Genomic DNA, 20,416 nt, shown 5'->3' on the forward strand with positions numbered 1-20,416 from the left:
GGTCATATGACGTCTGTGAATTGTAGAATGATAATGTATTTTCGTTACGTGAACTAGGGGATGCAAGGAGCTTTGGCTATTATGCTGAGTGAATAGCACCAATTTATAGTGGGTTCTAGATTTGTTGAATAAACAAACTTATATTTTAAACTAAAGTAATGCAATAGGCTACAATTATAACATTATCAGAAAAAGGCACTATACGCTCATCTGTGGTCCACTGTAGCTCAGTTGGTAGAGCACGGTGCTTGCAACGCCAGGGTTGGGTGTTCGATTCCCAAGGGGGGCTAGTATAAGTATAATAATGTATGAGCCCACTAATTGTGCGTCGCTTGGAATAGGAGCATCTGCTAAATGACTGAAATGTGAACGGAGAGGAGAGTACGTGGTAGTAATTTTTAGTCATTGAATAAGGTTTTGCTAGATTAAACGAGTGACAATGGTGGAATATGTCTATAAATAAATTGGATTGTGATAAATGGATGATTTCAATATATGATGGTAAACTACAGCAAGTGTTTGGTGTTACTTGTAGCTTACTTAGAAAGGATAGATTAATAGATCTCATTCATTCTGTAATGGCGGGGTGATGGTTTAATTGCGTGGCTATGATTTTAGTTGATTACAGGAGAAATAGGATATAGTTTACGACGCATGGAGAAGTGAATGTCTTTTATGGTAATAGATCAACTGAACCAAACATGACGTTACTATGGAAATTTAGCATGATTAATGTTGTTAAGTTCGTTTTTAAACCCTATGATAGAGGTAAATGCAGAACGCTGTTTGAAAGTGTGTTTTATTAGGTCTGTTAGGAAAAATGGAAGAATTTCCATTTTTGTCTGTGGGTGTTAAACATTGGGGCTTGCTGAAACGTGAGAGCGCTATAAGGGACATTATGGGTTACGTTAGGTGTACAAGGATCGCGTATTTTGTAGGAAGTCGTAGAAGGTTGAATAATATTGGCAGGAAATTGCTAGCTAGTTAGCGGTGAGAGCTAGTGCAGTTTTTGTTGGGTGACGTCACTTGCTCTATGAACTGGAAGTAGATGCTTTGTGTGGCACTGGTGGAGCGACGGGTAACGGTGCTTCGGTGGTGAATGTTGTCAATGTGTGCAGAGGGTCCCTGGTTCGAATCCAGTGAGGGACAGAAAGCAAATCTTTTACATTGATGTTATTGATGTGAATTACTGGTTTCATTGATAACATTATAGGAAATATGTTGTCCTACCAATCCATGTTGGATAGGATAACATAGTAATTAAAATTGCATATTGGTGAATTGGATGTTTTATTGGTTTTTACTATAAATATAAAATAATTTGTAATCTGTTGAGGTACCATTATGAGGGAAATGAGCGGTAGAGTATGATAGATATTGTAGAGGGTTTAAAAAATAAGTTAATTGGGTGATGAGACAGGTTGACTTGATGTTGAATGGGATTGTTTAATAGAAGTAATTATTTCTACTTAGGAGAATGAGAATATGTTATTAGGTAGTATTGCTTTGTGGAGACGATTTACTAGTGAAGAACATGTCTCGATAGTTGAATAAGGAACGATATTTGATAATTGATCATTTTATTATGACATTATAGTTTGTTTAAACAGCAGTGAGTTATGATGATGTTTTATTACTTCAGATAACGATAATTTGTTTATAGTACGTTGAACCTTGGGAGGTAGTTGTTGCTGTTGGCTTGATGGATTAAGTAGACATCTTTTTATGGGTTTTGGATTATGAAACAATAAGTAAATATTTTAGAGAAAAAAAAAAGAGAACATCAATGCAACAGTTTGCGACGTTTAAATTACTAAAATGGGGTTATAGGTTTATAGTGGAAGGTGTAGTTAACATAATAAAACGTGTTATTATCTAGTGTCTTCTAAGTGGGAGTTTATTTTAAGGGTTGATGGGAGTCTCCTATAATATTATGTTAGGGGTAAGGTAGAACACGACGTATCAAACAATTTTAAATTGATGCTAGGGTTAATGATTGTTGATGAGATAGGAATGGGGATATATGTATGATGTTTTGTGTGTAATTACTATCTTTGGATTGTTGATTATATGTTAACGACATGTATACTTTCTCTTCCAGGAACATGGGGATTTTTTATTGGGAGGTTAAAAAAGTCTGTAGGCTAGGGTGGAACTAGTTAGTAAAATTAAGTAGTTTGATTTTTAGGTTGTGATAGGGAGCTACCAAAATAAATAAGGCCTGGCCATTTTTGTTTGTTTATTGTTTTACTATATGGTGTTCAAATAACCACAAACAAACTACTTAGTATGAAATGTTAGTTGTATAGGATTTTTATTTCTATTTGGGGTTTTTGATGGGATGGAAGTGAAATATCTTTTTTTTTTTTGGGGGGGGGGGGGGGGGGTGGATCAGCTTAATATTGCAGATAGATTGTATCTTCTATCAATGTAATTGTCTGCGTCACTTCCAATCCCCCATGTTTATTTTTAATATATATATTCCCCTTTATTACTTTTCAACCCCACCATCCTTTCCCTACTTGGAGTAAATTAGTGAACAACAACGCCCAGGCCTCTACTTCCGGTCTATACTTACTATCTACACCTTATGAACAGAGTTAATTTTACAATAATTCTATATATATATATATATATATATATATATATATATATATATATATATATATATATATATATATATATATATATATATATATATATACATATTTTTTTTGCTCCTGAACTTCTTCTACTCTCAACCTCTCCGATCATTTTCATGATGTCCATCCGGTTTGCTTCTAAATGCCATATCTTTCTAACTGTGCTCTTTCCCAAAAGCTCCCAACATACAACCTATATACTTATTATGGACACAGTATGCTTACATTATTAGCTATCTTTGTTATTATTTGTTGTTATTTGTTATTAGTCCCATCCTTCAACTCTATTCAATACCTCCCATCTATCTCTTAACACCATCCATATAGGATTTCTATTTGCCATATATATTTCAACCGTACTGTGATGTTTTACAAAAGTTCTGAACCTTTCTATTCTCATTGCTTCTACAGATTGTGAATTAAAACTAAACATTTTTGCTAAAAGTATTATTATATTATTGATTGATTGACTATGACTTTTCAGATCACCCAGTAATGCTAGGTTAGTTCCAGATAAATATTGCAATTCTTTAGCCATTCCTGGACCTGTGTCCAAAAACAAGCTACAAATGGACAGAACCAAAACAAATGATCTAATGATTCTGTCTCTTCACAGCAAAATCTGCAGAGCTGAGAAGATTGTATCCCCCATATAAATAACATTCTATTGGTAGCAAGAATTTTATATAATAATTTAAATTGAAAGATTCTAATTTTTGAATCCGGTGTCGTTTTGCGTGTCAGTTCATAAACACTATGCCATGGGATCGGTACATCAAAGATCTCTTCCCAACTATTTTGCAATCTATATGGGACGGCTGTCAATCCTTTGGTCCTTAAGTGAAACTGATATACTTTTTTATTTATCACAGTTTTCCTTAACCAATTATGTTCTTTAATGCAAGGCCGACAGACAAGTTCCTTACTTTCTCCCCCTTCAACTTTCCTCTTCCACTTTTGCGGTAAGGCTGCAATTATTTGGTTGTAATTTTGGGTAGAGCAGACATTTCCATATGTTTTTGTTAGCTGCATGTGCGACATAACTCCACCAGTCCTACCGATGATATCATTTACGAAGATTATACCTTTTTTAAACATTCTGTCAAAAAATAAAGGTTTTTTGTCAATTAGTATATTTGAATTTAATCACAATATTTGTTGCATTATTTGTTCTGTCGTTTCTGGAGGATTAAATTGAAATTGCAACCAACTTTCTATGGCTTGTTTTAGAAATAGTGACATTTGGTAGATTATTTCCTTTTCAAATAACTGAAAGTGAGAGGTTGTAATCTGAATAAAGGGAAAAGGGCCTTTCTTGAACAGTGGGTGAGACAATCTTACTAATTTGCTTGAGAACCAGTTCGGATTTAAGTATACTTTTTGGATGACTGAAGATTTTAGTGATAGGTCTAATGCTTTAATATTTAATAATTTCTGTCCTCCGAATTCATATTCATTATATAAATATGCTCTTTTAATTTTGTCTGGCTTGCCGTTCCAAATAAAATTGAATATTTTTTCTCATATAATTTAAAAAACTGTTCGCTAGGCGTAGGCAAGACCATAAGCAAATAGGTAAACTGGGATAATACTAAAGAGTTAATCAGGGTGATTTTTCCACAAATTGACAGGTATTTTCCTTTCCATGGTAGTAAGATCTTATCTATTTTTGCTAACTTTCTATTAAAATTTATTGAAGTGAGATCATTTATTTCCTTTGGGATATGTATTCCGAGTATATCCACATCACCATCAGACCATTTTATTGGTAAACTACATGGTAATGTAAAAATTGTATTTTTTAGTGATCCAATACGTAATATAGTACATACAGTGAAATATCTTAAAAGGGGCATACACATGTAATTTGGGTTTTATTTACTGAGGGATAAGTAAATATGTGTGATTTATTTTGAAAAGAGCTGTACGAAGGACTTACAACATTTATGAAAGGTCTTGATGGTTGTTAGGAGTAGTATACTATTGGATGAAACAATTCATTGAATGATTTCAATGACCTCTGAAATCTGTCCTGGCTTTATAGTGTGACCTGGTCACCCGCACTACGAATTCTAGAGGCATGCTGTATTAGGGGGTTAGATAAAATAAGGATCATTGTGAAGAAGTTTATAATTAGGAAAAAATCCTATATATAAATTAGTCGAAACAGGACAAGGATGAAGTGAGAGGGTTAGTCCTGAAGGAGAGGTATTCCGTGAATAGTGTTATGGAATAAAGTTAAGTAAAGATATGCTCAAGGGTTGTCATTTTAAGGTTAGTTATTATTTTAGGTTTGATAGGCAATATTGTTTTGTTTTTTGTACACATGCATCACGATGTGATGCATGTGTCCAAGGCGGGAAGTTGGGATTACAGAGGTTTTAATGTTTTATTATGGTTTTGTGGGGAAATATGCAAGGTGTATTAAGGATATGAGCAGTAGTAATAATGTGTTATGGGTTAGGTTAAATCATTTTTGTTTTTGTGATAGGAGGCATGGTGTAGAGGTGGTCTGTCTATGAGATAAGTGAACTACAACAAGCTGGAAGCAGGTGTGCTTCATAATCTCAAGGCTTCTCTTGACGGATGAGAGGACAGGAGTAGCATACTGTGTCTCACCTAACCTAAGAATGTTCTTAAGATTTTCTTTTCATGGGTGAAGATAACTCTGCCCAACTGAGTAGGATAATCTGAGTATTTTCTGTGCCCTGGAGACTATGTGATGGCAAAAGACTACAGAAGAAAGAGCTGGGAAGACCCTATGTGGAGGGGCCTGTACCAGGTGTTGTTGGCTACCTTAATGATGGTAAAAGTGGCAGAGACAGATACTTAGATTCATGTTTCTCACTATAGGAGTGTTCCAACCTCAGCCATTGGGTAGCATTGTTGTCTTTTGTGTGTGTCTGTGCTTGTGTCTTTGCAGCAGTAACTCTGAGCTTCCCTATGGGTAGGCTGATTGAAGGACACTTTTCACAGACCGATGTCGATAGATTGAGAGGGACTCTGGCTGATCCGGAGACCCTAGTGACGGGGGAAGGTTAACAACTGAAGTGACCATACACATCGTTGTCCAGGTTATACCAACGATGGTACGGATAGAGGGGAGTATCGGGTATCATCTTAACCATTGTACCAGAGTGAGGGAACTGATGATTAAGAGACTTTAAGGACCTTCCAGATCGCCGAGAGATTCCAGACCACCGAGAGATTCCAGACCTCCAAGACGCACCAGATATCCTTATCAATGATTTCTCTACACTCGACTAGTTACCTGAGAATAATGGGAATGGAGTACTGATAATAATAAAGAGCAGAATAACAAGACATATAAGGGATATAGACAGGATTAGAATGTGTTTTCTTGCACAGGCAGGAACCATAACTAAAAATACAGGAAGGGATCACTATTAAAATACAACGGTTAAAATATTATTGGTGTGTGAGAAACCAGCACAAAGAGTATGGGGAAGTCACATGGGGTAGTGTGACCTTAAGATAATGAAAGAAAGAGACAGGTGAATCATAGACATAAGGAGAACAGTCCAAGACTTAGATAAACAATTTGATGTAGTATTTGGTGTTAGATTTCCAGCGGGAAGTGTTACTAGAGTAGTTATTCCTTGGGAAAGTGCATTAAACCCTGTATATGTTAGAGTTATACCAAATACAGAAGAAAGGGAATTGAAGGAGCCGTTAAACAATGATTGATATAGATGAGTACAATATATTATATTACAATTGAATAAAGAAAATAGTCTAATATGCACCACATCTCCGTTTAAAGAATTAACAGTAGTTCAAAATCTTCACAGTTATTAGGACTGTGTTATGATTCAACTACAACTTTTGTCATATAAGGAACTCGGAAAGACCATATTGGCCAGCAGAATGTTTGTAATATTTAGGAAATCCTAAATATAAACAATTTTATGATCAACCAGGATGAGGAGAGAAGTGTAAGCAATTGTTAGAATAGGAACAAGGAAAGGGAAACACCAGAGTAATGTCAAATAGAGTATGAGCAAAAATATAGGAATGTTACAATAAAACAATTGGGTTATATAATTTGGGAGAATTCAAGGGAGAATGTGAAACTAGGGGGTGTTTAAACAGATAGCCTTTGGAATACAGGGGCCCCTCAAAGGAAAACCTATCAGGCATTAGATAGAAATGGGTATAAGAATGAGTGATGAAACATAATGATTTGTCATGTAGACAATGTTAATAGGGATGTTTTGGATTGGAAATTAACTCAACTGAACTGTTATGATCTGTCCTTTCCTGAGGTTGCTACGGATGGTGTCGTAATGCATTGCAGAGATCATTTGGCCCAGAACGGTGTAAACCTCAATAAAAACCATAAATCCTCTACTCGGCTGAAGAGGAACAACCAAGGCGTTGAAGACGTTCCTGTCTGACACCACCCCTGCCAGGAGACCTGAATCCAGCATCAAATCTTTTCTTTCAAGAATGTGAGGAAAGAGGTCTATGCAAATGCAACGTTCTTCCTAGTTTGGGTATACTGGTTTGCACATGGACAAAACAGAATGATGGTGGAGGTGTGGCGGTTCAGGTGTGACATTGGAATTGGGACATTGCCATGGGTAATCCAAGATGAACTATGAAGCTATCTGAAGAACATAATGAAGACGCCAGAAGATTGAGTGCCGGTAGAGGAAGGGAGTGTTAGTTGAGGTAGTATGTTGATTAAGGAGGTATTATACACTACTAAATTTATAGTAATTTGGACAATGCATTAAGGTACTGATCTGTTGTAATTCTCGTTATGAGGAAGTTAATGCTAGAATTATTATAATATAAATATACATTCGGCCAGTGTCAATATGTGCCAAGGTGAGAGTTTTAACTTTGAATGATGGAACAAAGGTGACTAATTAAGAATTGTCATTCTAAAGTTGTTTTGGGTAATTAATTTGATTATGATTATAAATTATAAGTGGACTAATTGATCTGAATAAGTTATTAATATTAATGCCTAGTGATGTTGACATTGCAATTAATGGATTAGATATTGACATTGATTATTTTGATTATTATAATACTTGTGATATGGGTGGAAAAATATTATGTAAGCTAAAGATATTGACACCATTCTTAAACATGTCCTAGATATTATTGTTAAGACAAAGTTGCATATGTTGATGTGATAGGATACTAACACATATATGGGAAAGGCTAAAACTAAACAAAAGTGGGGAGCATTGTTTATAAAGAAATACACCCAGTACAGGGAGCGCCATGACAGTAGGTAAATAAATATGGGACATTTTGGGAATTCTGAATGTTTGTATGGAGTTGTTCCTGGGGGTGGATGGGCTTGCCATGGTTACAAAACCCAACAGGAAAATGTGGAGGTTAATTTAGAGGAAAACCTTCTAGACTTGTAATCAATACCTGACTGGGCTATGGGTCCTCATCAGGATGGGTCAAGTAATGAGGAAGATATATTGGTTTAAATATATGCATATGAAAAGTAACCACATATGGCAAGGTTAGAAATAAGGAAATGCACATGCTTATATTCATTTTTACAATTCATCTTTGTATTGTTGGGATGTCCCATAGGGGGATTATATGGTATTATTTTATGTATCATTATGGCACATGTAGGGAGATGCCAAAGGTAAAATATAATAAACATGTTTGATATTTTATAATCCAGATACATGCTTAAATAAGGAATATAGACATGTAGTATATGCTGTGTTTTAAATGAATGCATGTGTTCTTTCACAGAGGCTCTCAACAGTGTGCATTACATTAGTTATTTTTTAAGAAGGGGCCTAAGCCACGCAGCCAATAGAATGATAGAATGAGAGGCTTCATATAGAAAAAAGCATTCATGACCTTTTGGAGTGGACATTGTGTGACAGCTGGACGTTGAAAAAGAAGGGTGGTGCAGAACTAAAATAAGTTAGGAATGTACGCATGTTTGTTTATTTGTGTGTATATAAGAGATCTCTAAGCCAGAGAGAGACAGTTGTTCCATGGAGCAAGCTCGGCTTTGTTATGCAATAAAGTCTAATTCTTGGATTCACAAGCTCTGGTGTCTTGAGAGATATTTTTGAGTTTATTAATTATTAGTCAAATATTTCTACGACACACTCAATAATGGTTGGCAACTATTGGATGGAATTAGCTCTGAAAAGCATTATATAAACTAAGTGGTTTTCTATGTAAGTCATTCGGATGACAATAGGCTACGCCCGTACCGCTTGTCATGTGAATCTGGTACTGTAAAATGAAATACTTTGAAACATTACGGTTCTGGCGCTTTCTTTATACTGAGGAATGGTGCGTGCCTTCCCGGAACTTCCTGTTCCCCCACTACCACAGTGCAGCCTCAGATAGAACAATGAGACAGATATTTCACTGGATGTATAATTGTGAAGCATCCGGTTGGCGTTTCCACTCACTACCAAATATGGTAGTGAGAGGAAGCCCACTGACCGGCAGTGGGAGAAGATGAAACGAGATGCATTTTGGCCGACATTCTGATCTTAATAGTTCTATTCCCAAAACTAAAATATGTTATGCACAGAGTGGACTATGTTTTGTGGACTTACCTGTTGCAAATTTTTTTTTAAATCACGTTATTTAGAAGGAACGCAAAGGCGAATTGAATATATCAAGGAGGCGTTCCCTAACAGATTCTCAGTGTCAAAGTAGCTTGTCATTTTGGTAATTTGTGAGGTATTAAAAAAGATTCTGCGAAAGGCTCCAGTCATCTAAAAATGATGTAGAATTGCATGAAATCCATTTATAAAAAGAAGACATTTTTCCCGGACTCTAGGCTACAAAAAATGTACTCCATGTGTGTAACTTCTGCAAGCGGCTCCACACCACTGCTCTATGCCCATACGCGAAAGCCATGATAATGCATGCAATGCTTTGTTATAAAAGGTTGTTTGTTTTTATCTGTTCTGGTACCTCAGAGACCCCAGGTCACCCCCCTCTCGGGCTCACTTTTGGTTCCCTGGAGAAGTGGGTAGCAGCCGCTGCCTCCTCCGGGACACTTCTCCTTTGCATAAAGTTAAATCAGGCTGTTGATTGTGGCTTGTGGAATGTTGTCCCACTCCTCTTCAGTGGCTGTGTAAAATTCCTGTATATTGGCGGGAACTGGAACAAGCTGTGGTAGACGTCGATCCAGACCATCCCAAACATGCTCAAAGGGTGACATGTCTGGTGAGTATGCAGGCCATGGAGGAATTGGGACATTTTCAGCATGTTCAATTGTGTACAGATCCTTGCGACATGGGGCCGTGCATTATCATGCTGAAACATAAGGTGATGGAGGTGGATGAATGGCAGGACAACGGGCCTCAGGATCTTGTCATGGTATCTCTGTGCATTCAAACTGCCATCGATAAAATGCAATTGTGTTAGTTGTCTGTAGCTTATGGCATCCCATACCATAACCCCGATACCACCATGGGGCACTCTGTTCACAACATTGACATCAGCAAACCGCACGCCCGCACAACGCCATACACCGTGGTCAGCAGTTGTGAGGCTGGTTGGGCATACTGCACAATTCTCTAAAACAACATTGGAGGCAGCTAATGTTAGAGAAATTAACCTAACATTCTCTGGCAACAGCTCTGGTGGACATTCCTGCAGTTAGCATGCCAATTGCATGCTCCCTCAAAACTTGATACATCTGTGGCATTGTGTTTTGTGAAGAAACTGCACATTAGAGTGGCATTTTTGTATTTGTTAGGGATCCCCATTAGATGCTGCCAAGCACCTCCTCAGCTACTCTTGTCCCCAGCACAAGGTGCACCTGTGTAATGATGATCATGCTGTTTAATCAGCTTCTTGATATACCACACCTGTCAGGTGGATGGATTATCTTGGCAAAGGAGAAATGCTCACTAACAGGGATGTAAACAAATTTGCGCACAACATTTTAGAAATAAGTTTGTCTGGAACATTTCTGGGATATTTTATTTCACCTCATGAAACATTGGACCAACACTTTACATGTTGCGTTTATATGTTTGTTCAGTGTATACAGTATATATTTTTTAAATCATACAAACTATCAATAACGAAATTTTAATTGAACTAAATCAGCCTGCTTTTCTGTTCTAATCAGATCCATTCACAGGCTCAGAAGGATCCTGTGAGGGCGGAACATTTTCTGGCAACAGTAGTCCTTGCAGGGCTTCTGCCGTGAAGTCTTGGAGGCCCGGAAACTTCTCAGCTGCAGATATAATGATGTCCAGCTTCTTGGACTTCTTGTGCAGTACAATTAGTAACTGTGGCTGTAAATACTAAAAAAATCCCCCTTCAAAATTAGTGTATCCAGATCACTTGATTGACGTATAACATTTGCAACTGGTTGCAGTGCATCCACCGCCATATCTTCTTCAGAACTGTGGCCTCTTGCTACTATAACTCTCTTCACCGTCTCCACATAGGAGATTTGCTGTACAGCCCTGACCCTTGACACCTCAACCTCTTTCACCCTAACAGGGCACTCTGGGAATTCAGGAATATGACCCCCACCACAGTTACAACATTTTACATTCACATGCTCTTCAATAACATATTCCTTCCGTCTGCAAACACTTGACATGTGGCCAAAATATTTAAATTTCTTGCATTGCATCAGGTTTTACACAAACTCTCTTATGTGGTATATTATATATCCCAGCTTTACATAGGGTGGTAGATACTCTTCATCAAACATCAATAATAAAGATGAACTTTGCTCCTTTTTCACATTCTCCATACGGGTCAAGCGACGTGCATTTGCATTCTTCTTCTTCTTTGGGATTTGGTTGGCGGAGCGCATCCAACTTTTAGGTGCATACACCGCCACCTACTGTACTGGTGTGTGAGGCCATTCACAGCCTACATACATTAAATTCATTGATACGGTAATTAATACAAAATTGCCCTGCCAAGTATTAGCCCACTCTAAAAAATGTGAGGGAAAATGTTCTCGGTTCGTGAAGGTGTCTGACCTTCTCAGACCAATTGGCAGTACGCCCAGAACATTGTTCTGGGAACCAAAAGGGATATCTCAGTTTCAAGGTCTCACCTTGGAGAGAAGAAGCCTTGTGAGGTATTGGTTGGTCACATGCAGGAACCAAATGTTAATGATGAATTAATTATTAATAAGCTAAAATCATGCAAATATAACTTGTCTGTGTAAGCAGTATATAGGACAACTAACGGGACTGCCCCGGCAGAGCTCCCGAACGACGTGTACTATGGTGCTTTTAAGTTTGTTGGAACCTCTCCAGCTTGCTGATAAAAAATAATGATTCATTTAAGTTTGACTTTGAGTCCCTTCGTGGCAATTTTACACAACAAAAACCCACCACCCCATTCCACTATTTAACCCTATCTAGTCCTACGCCAGACCACTACCACTCAATACACCCTGAAGCTGTTCTGCAGTAAATCCTCGCAATCCCAAGTACTTCTCTGCCGCTGCCACCACAGCCTCTATTTTCTGGTACTTTTGATCCATTTCTGCAGTACAATTGACAACCATTGCTATAAATGCTAAAAAGCCCACCTTACTGAAGCACATATTCTTCCCATCACTCTCTCTTGGTCTCTGCCTACTCACAGGAATCCTCTCAAGATCCCTCACCCTGTACCCATCTTCCTCTACCACTCTCTTCACTGCTTCTGCTACAACACTTTCTGTACTACTGTAACCCTGGCAACCTCAATCTAATAATAATAATAATAATAATAAGCCATTTAGCAGACGCTTTTATCCAAAGCAACTTACAGTCATGTGCGCATACATTTTTACGTATGGGTGGTCCCGGGGATCGAACCCACTACCCGTTACAAGTGCCATGCTCTACCAATTGAGCTATAGAGGACCACAATCTGCCTTTCTCTCACCTGACACCTCAGATCTCCAGCCCGTTAGCACCCCCACAACTAACATACAGAACTTTCTCCACCGATACCACACATTTCTTCATCTCATGCCCTCCTGCACACTTGTCACATCTAGGCATCTCACGCCTACACACTGCTGCAACAGGCCCATAAACTTCACACCTAAAACACTGTAGTATTTATGGAACAAAAATCGCTCACGGGATAACTAACACTTCCTACCTTGATCGTATCTGGCAGAGACTATGCATCAAAACCCAGCATGACAGGTAATGTATTCTCTGTTTCCCCACGCTCTACACCGGATCTACGTCTCACCAAACGGAGGGTGTCACAGACACCTGGAATCTTCCATTTCAACTGCTCATCCTCAACACTTAAACCTAACCCCGTTATCACTCCTTTCAATGCCACACTGTTACGGAGAGCAATTCAAGTCACAATTCCTGTCCCTAATCACGTAATCCGCAGCGCCCGCTCCCTCTGGACAGAGGAGAAACAATAAATCATCACGAGTCCACTCCAAGTTACCTTCACCAACACAACAGTCCCCAACCTCTTCTCCACCTAACCTGACACCACATATGGATCCATTCCCTCTACAAATCTCACTCCCATTGGGCCAGAATCATCCTTATCACCCTCGGAACGAGGCCCGAACTCTGAGTTCCTCACCACAGTTAATTCATCCTCACTCTCGTCATGTTCACTTTCCTCCTGTAGCTCTTCTAAAAGTTCTGTGTGATCTTCCATTCCATATTCACTCAAAACATATTCCACTTTTCCCTTGTCCACCATCTTCTCCTTCATCAGATCTTCCAGAAGGTTTGTGCATCCCCCATTCCAAATTTTTTCTTGTCTGCCATCTTACCACGTTTCTCAGCTCATCCACACCCCACTAGCTTCAGGTAGCTGCACACCAATGGAGTACCACAGTATAAATGATAATACCCATAAAACCTAGCAGTCATACAGGGAAATGGTTCCAATCATTATTCCACCATTCATTTTTCCCATAGGGGATTTTAGAAACACTTAAAATAAGGGCTGTGTTACATGTAGGCTTACCCTGGTGTGGCGTTTTGATAACCATGTAAATCTCTCTAGGACAAGGTGACTTTTATATATTTGCATGTATTTACCCCTACAAAAATGAAATGGTAATTAACTGCTAATGTGGCTATCATAAAGAACCACAAATGCCATGATGATCTGGACAAAATTGCAGAATAGAGTCAAAGGTAAGGATCTCTGGGTTAACTATCTAATGTTAGCTACATTTTGTAATGAAAAAAATAGGCTACATTTATTTAAATGGACAATTCTGTGAACTGTCTTGTGCAAGTTTTAAATTGACACAATACCTGTTAGCAAAGGTGTCAGCTAGAGATGACGTGCAGGAGATTGCAGTGATTTGTTGTTTTGCATGATGTCTACTTTGATGATAATTAGAGTTTTATAATCTGGGAGGAAATAGAGCCAAATATATTGCTAAAAGTCACACCAGGGTAAGCCTACACGAAACACAGCTCTTATTTTAAGTGTTTCTAAAATGAATAAAAAGAAAAATGATTGGTTCTATGACACCATTTTTGCAAAAATAACAATAATAAAAAAACTGTATTCAGACTTTACTCAGTACTTTGTTGAAGCACCTTTGGCAGTGATTACAGCCTCAAGTCTTCTTGGGTATGACGCTACAAGCTTGGCATACCTGTATTTGGGGAGTTTCTCTGCAGATCATCTCAAGCTTGTCAGGTTAGATGGGGAGTGTCGCCAAACAGCTATTTCCAGGTGTCTCTATACTTTGCTCTGTTCATCTTTCCCTCGATCCTGACTAGTCTCCCAGTCCCTGCCACTGAAAAACATCCCCACAGCATGATGCTGCCACCACCATGCTTCACCGTTGGGATGGTGCCAGGATTCCTCCAGACGTGACGCTTGGCATTCAGGCCAAAGAGTTCAATCTTGGTTTCATCAGACCAGAGAATCTTGTTTCTCATGGTCTGAGAGTCCTTTAGGTGTCTTTTGGCAAACTCCCAGCGGGCTGTCATGTGCCTTTTCATGAGGAGTGGCTTCCGTCTAGCCACTCTACCTTAAAAGGCCTGATTGGTGGAGTGCTGCAGAGATGGTTGTCCTTCTGGAAGGTTCTCCCATCGCCAGAGGAACTCTAGAGCTCTGTCAGTGACCATCGTGTTCTTGGTCACCTCCTTGACCAAGGCCCTTCTCCCCCTATCACTTAGTTTATCCGGGCAGCCAGCTCTTGAAAAAGTATTGGTGGTTCCACACTTCTTCCATTTAAGAATGGAGGCCTTTTGATCATATCCTTGGACTAAAATGACTGACACTCAGGTGCAAGCCTAACAAGCCTAACATCATGTGCAAAGGGCCTTTGGGTAACGTAGCACATATTCAATGATATCTCTTTCTCACGTAGGCTGTTCATTTCTGATCTTTGATACTTTTTCTGGTTTATAAACGTATCATGGTATACTATATTAACGCTATACGTATGGGCCATATTGTCACTTTGTAGCTACTAGCAGCAGACCCTGTGTTGTGGATCTACCACTATTTTGGACGGTCCATACTGTAACGATAACGTTAGTCTCAGGCTTCACTAACTAGCGTTACTGTTTTAGGTGGAGCTATTCTTTGCTACTTTTCAAACAAATACTACGTGATATTTCACATATCATCTTGCTAGAGAGGCCTTTTGTTGTGATATTTAGGCTACTATATAGGCTACTAGCAAAATACCCTGTGTTGTTAGGATAGATTTATGTTTGTTTCTTCCAACAGATCTTTACATATTTTCCTCACTACAAAATATTCCTGCGGTCCTTGTGGTTACTAAACATATTTTAGATATGCCTTTATGGTATAGCTTATTCCATGTTTACATCTTTGGTTAAATGACTTCAAATGCAAAACTTAAATTTACTTAGTGGAATGTCCGTGGAGTTTGTAAACTATCCAAGCTTAAAACAGGTTATTACTAGGCTTAAACAACTTCATTCATCTATTGTGTTCCTACAAGAAACTCACTTGTTGAAGGATGAGCTACTTAAAGTATGCAGGAGATGACAAGGGCCAGTAGTAGCATCCTGTTTCTCCTCTCATTCTCATGGTGTTATGGTTTTAATTCACTAATCTGTTCCGTTTCAAGTGGATACTATTATAACTGATACAGCTGGTAGATACATTTTGATACAGGGAACTCTTTTGAATGAGCATATTAATCTGGTTAATGTTTATGGTCCTAATGATGATAATCCCAAATTCTTTGAGAATGTATTTCTATTGATAGCCTCCATTCCTGTTAAAGTCCTAATGGCACGAGACTTTAATTGCACTCTTGATCCTCATCTAGATTGCTCCTCTGGTTTATACACTTCCCACTCACAGAGTAGAAAGAAATTACAGCATTTCATTAAGGATTTAAATCTATGTGAACCTTGGAGGACTCAGAACCCGAGTAAAAGGGAGTATTCATGTTATTCGTCAACATTTAAATCATATTCTCATGTAGACTACTTTTCGCTCCTATGGTTTAGACACTTCCCTCTCACAGAGTAGAAAGTCATTTTGTAAATGTGATCGTTCAGTTGTTGTTTTTTGCAACAATTGATAAAAACCTGTTTTTGCTTTGTCATTATGGGGTAATGTGAGTAGATTGATGAGAAAAAAAACAATTTCATCAATTTGAATGACCATTCCCTTGTGTGATTATTCTATAGGGATACAAAACTAGTAAAAGGATCCTCTAGGAGGCGTTTGCATCCCAGATGGTTACAGGACCCAGACTTCTTACATTACGTTGGAGTGCATATAGATGTTTATTTGACATTGAACACTGACCAAACGTCAGCGAGTACCAGATGGGAGGCTTTCAAAGCACATATTTGGGGGCAAATTATACGTTTTACCAGTTTCAAATCTAATAAATCAGAAAATGAGAGACGGAGAGCAAAATGAGAGAATTGGAGAGGGAAGCTTTTTTGGATAACTCAGTAGAAGTAAACAAAGAATGATTTGGTCTTAAAGCTCAGTATGAAGAACTTCCCACCTCAAAGGCTGCAAACAGCTTAACTAGGCTGAAACAGTCCTTCTATGATCAAGGTGAAAAACCTGGTAAATTGCTGGCCTGGCACATTAAGTAGTACAATTCAGCCTTTAATGCAATTCATAATTTACAAGGACAATTATCAATGGATCCTGTAGAAATAAACCAAACATTTGCTTCCTACTACAATACACTTTACAACTCTGAATCTCCTGAGAACTGAACTAGTCAGGTCTTGATTTTCCCTCTATTTCAGAAGACACTAAATTGGATCTGGAAAAGGAATTGGATGGTGTTGAAATATCTGATGCTATTTTCAATATGAAGGAAGGTTAGGCGGAAGGTCCAGATGGGCTCCCAATAGATATTTAAGGACAAACTTCTAGGTCCACTTTTGGATATGTACAGTGCATTATGAAAGTACTCAGACCCCTTTACTTTTTCCACAATTTGATTCGTTACAGCCTTATTCTGAAATGGATTAAATAAAAAAATTCCTCATCAATCTACACATAATACCTCATAATGACAAAGTGAAAACAGGTTCTTAGACATTTTTGCAAATGTATTAAAAATAAAACAGCAGAAATACCTTGTTTACATAAGTATTCACACCCTTTGCTATGATACTCGAAATTGAGCTCAGGTGGATCCTGTTTCCATTGATCATCCTTGAGATGTTTCTAAAACTTAATTGGAGTCCAACTGTGGTAAATTCAATTGATTGGAGATGATTTGGAAAGTCACACAACTGTCTATATAGGTGACCAAGAACATGATGGTCACTCTGACAGAGCTCCAGAGTTTCTCTATGGAGATGTGAGAACCTTCCAGAAGGACAACCATCTCTTCAGCACTCCACCAATCAGGCCTTTATGGTAGAGTGGCCAGACGAAAGCCACTCCTCAGCAAAAGGCACATGACAGCCCGCTTGGGGTTTACCAAAGGCACCTAAAGGACTCGGACCATGAGAAACAAAATTCTCTGGTCTGATGAAACCAAGATTGAACTTCTTGGCCTGAATGCCAAGCATCACGTCTGGAGGAAACCTGGCACCATCCTTATGGTGAAGCATGGTGGTTGAAGCATTATGCTGCGGGGATGTTGTTCAGCGGCAGGGACTGGGAGCCTAGTCAGGATAGAGGGAAAGATGATTGGAGCAAAGTACAGAGAGATCCTTGATGAAAACCTGCTCCAGTGCACTCAGGACCTCAAGACCGGGGCGAAGGTTCACCTTCCAACAGGACAACGACCCTAAGCACACAGCCAAGACAACGCAGGAGTGGCTTCGGGACTAGTCTCTGAATGTCCTTGAGTGGCCCAGCCAGAGCCGGGACTTAAATCGAACATCTCTGGAGACCTGAAAATAGCTGTGCAGCGACGCACCCCATCCGACCTGACAGAGCTTGAGAGGATCTGCAGAGAGGAATTGGAGAAACTCCCCAAATATAGGTGTGCCAAGCTTGTAGCGTCATACACATTAAGACTTTGGCTGCCAGCGGTGCATAAACAAAGTACTGAGTAAAGGGTCTGAATACTTATGTAAATATGATTGTTCAGTTGTTGTTGTTTTTGCTTTGTCATTATGGGGTATTGTGTGTAGATTGATGAGGGGAAAAAACAATTTAATCAATTTTACAATAAGGCTGTAACGTAACAAAATGTCTAAAAAGTCAAGAGGTCTGAATACTTTCCGAATGCACTGTATATAGACAGGTGTGTGCCTTTCCAAATCATGTCAACAAACTTAATTAGATAGAACCTGCTCTTACCATGAGAAACAGATTTCCCAATCTTCTTCTCCTCTTCTTCATCTTTAATGTTGACATTCAGCTCCAGTGTTTGACTGCAGTCTTCCAGCTTCACTGATGCCATCTCTGGATCCTGCAGTAAACTGGGCTCCACTGTCACAATCAGGACCCAGTGACTGTAGGTTTGGACTCAGTGTGGAAGGAGAGAGGCAGGCTGGGTTTGTCCTCACTCTTGATGTTACCGGCCTCAGACTTATCTGAAAAGGCCAGTAGTAATAAAGAGAAACAGACACAAAAAGTTATTGTCTTGACAGTTCTGGCACTTTCTTTATTCTCTAAAAATATTTTCACTTTTTTCGTGTTCAATTATCTAATTCAGTGCTTGACTTGGACTGAAATAGGTGCCAATACTCATTTCGGGTGCCGGTACTGTTTATATTAAGGTGCAGGAGCTCCACAATACTTTTGAGCTAATACCTAACCTATAGTAGATAAATGCATAAATGACTCAAAATCCATTTAGTACAAGGTTACAGTTTGTCATAGACAGCACTATGTGCTAATTTTCTTAAACCTTGTCTTCACTGTATTACTTCAATCAAAAACCAATTGTATTTCCTGTTCACACCATAGCAACATTTATTGATAAAGACAGAAACAACAGAATGTGTCTGAATATTAGTACACATGTAGAAAACTGATAATCATTACATTCTGCTTCAAAACAGTAGTGCGACCGTGAAATTGTCTCTATCTGATGCACCCGCACTGTCCTCACTGAAGTCCGTTGACGCTGACCGAGAGTAGCCGCCATTTTACCAGCTTGGGAATTTTACACAAAACCAATAACATGCTAAACGAACTCAGAAATCTCAAATAAATTGATTATTTATGAAATTACCATGAGAAAATTATGTACATTCACTCAGACAAACCCAAAATCTCTAGCTATGTGACTTGTAAAATAGTTTTTATCACGTTCTTCACTTGGTTTGACAAAAAAATAACACATCAAACCTTTACCAAACGTGATAATACCTTAACGGATGTGTTACCTAGCATGGTATGTTCTTTCGACATTAGAAAGTTTAAACGTGCTATTACATACCTGTAGTAATAAATAGAAACGGACACAAAGGTTATCTTCTTGACTGCACAGTTCTGGCGCTTTCTTTATTGTGAAGAATGGTGCCCGCCTGCCCGGAACTTCCTGTTCCCCCACTACTAACGGTCCGTGCATTCCGAGATCAGATTACAACATTTCATTAAATTACTAAAAAAGTGTCAACTGTAGCAATTTATTTCCCTTTATAGTTTATTAGGCTAAGCATGACCTACATACAAATAATTTATCTAGGGTTGGAACCGGTTCAGGGAACAGAACTGAAAAATAACGTTAAAAAGAACCGGAAACTAAAGTGTTCTATACTTTTCAGGAACAGCAGTTATTTTAAAAGCATGTAATCCAGGTAATAACCTTATTTTACTTTCCGGGTATTTTTCTCCAGTCCCACAAAATCGCAACAAAGCTCACTCTAGAAACGTATTCCAGTTTCTGCCTGTCAACTGGAATGGAAATCTTTGCCAGTGGGTGTGCGTGTGGAAACTACCTGCTCCTCCCCTCTGAAGCATAGGTTACTGCATCCTACTGACAACGTTACAAGCATGATTCAGAAATTAGGGAGATATGTTTAATTTGAGAAGAATGGATGAACTTTTTCAATGCTAGTTAAGGATACTGTAATGACCCAGCTGGGTCATAAAGTAAAAGAGAGACGGGCACCAGGTGTACAGGCAGAACACAGGTTTATTCCTGAATGGGCTATTGTTCCGGCCACAACCCACGCCGCTAAACCTCGAACATACACAAATAGAACATGTCACATCAAGGGTCCCGAACAGAAGAGAGAGAGATGAGACCGTAACCCCTATTTAATCATTCCAAAATCCCGCGGGATTACCCATCATACCCCCCAACCTTTCCATCTGTCCTGGCATAATTAACCCCTGCTAGTACCCATGAGAACGATAACACATCCATGAACACAGAACACAATACAGGG

The 20,416-nt window shown here is 38.8% G+C and overlaps 1 long non-coding RNA gene across 1 annotated transcript; it reads right to left on the reverse strand.

Annotated features, from left to right (window-relative positions):
* Window positions 1-10,637: 10,637 nt before the first annotated feature.
* On the reverse strand, window positions 10,638-19,535 carry LOC311122028. The gene is made up of 3 exons (XR_014612368.1): window positions 19,462-19,535; window positions 18,375-18,610; window positions 10,638-10,930 (listed from the first exon to the last, which is right to left on the reverse strand). It is a non-coding gene; the product is annotated as an uncharacterized lncRNA (long non-coding RNA).
* Window positions 19,536-20,416: the final 881 nt, after the last annotated feature.

The sequence above is a fragment of the Coregonus lavaretus genome (genome assembly GCF_964263955.1).
Source record: "Coregonus lavaretus genome assembly, contig: HAP1_SCAFFOLD_57, whole genome shotgun sequence".
Taxonomy (NCBI): domain Eukaryota; kingdom Metazoa; phylum Chordata; class Actinopteri; order Salmoniformes; family Salmonidae; genus Coregonus; species Coregonus lavaretus.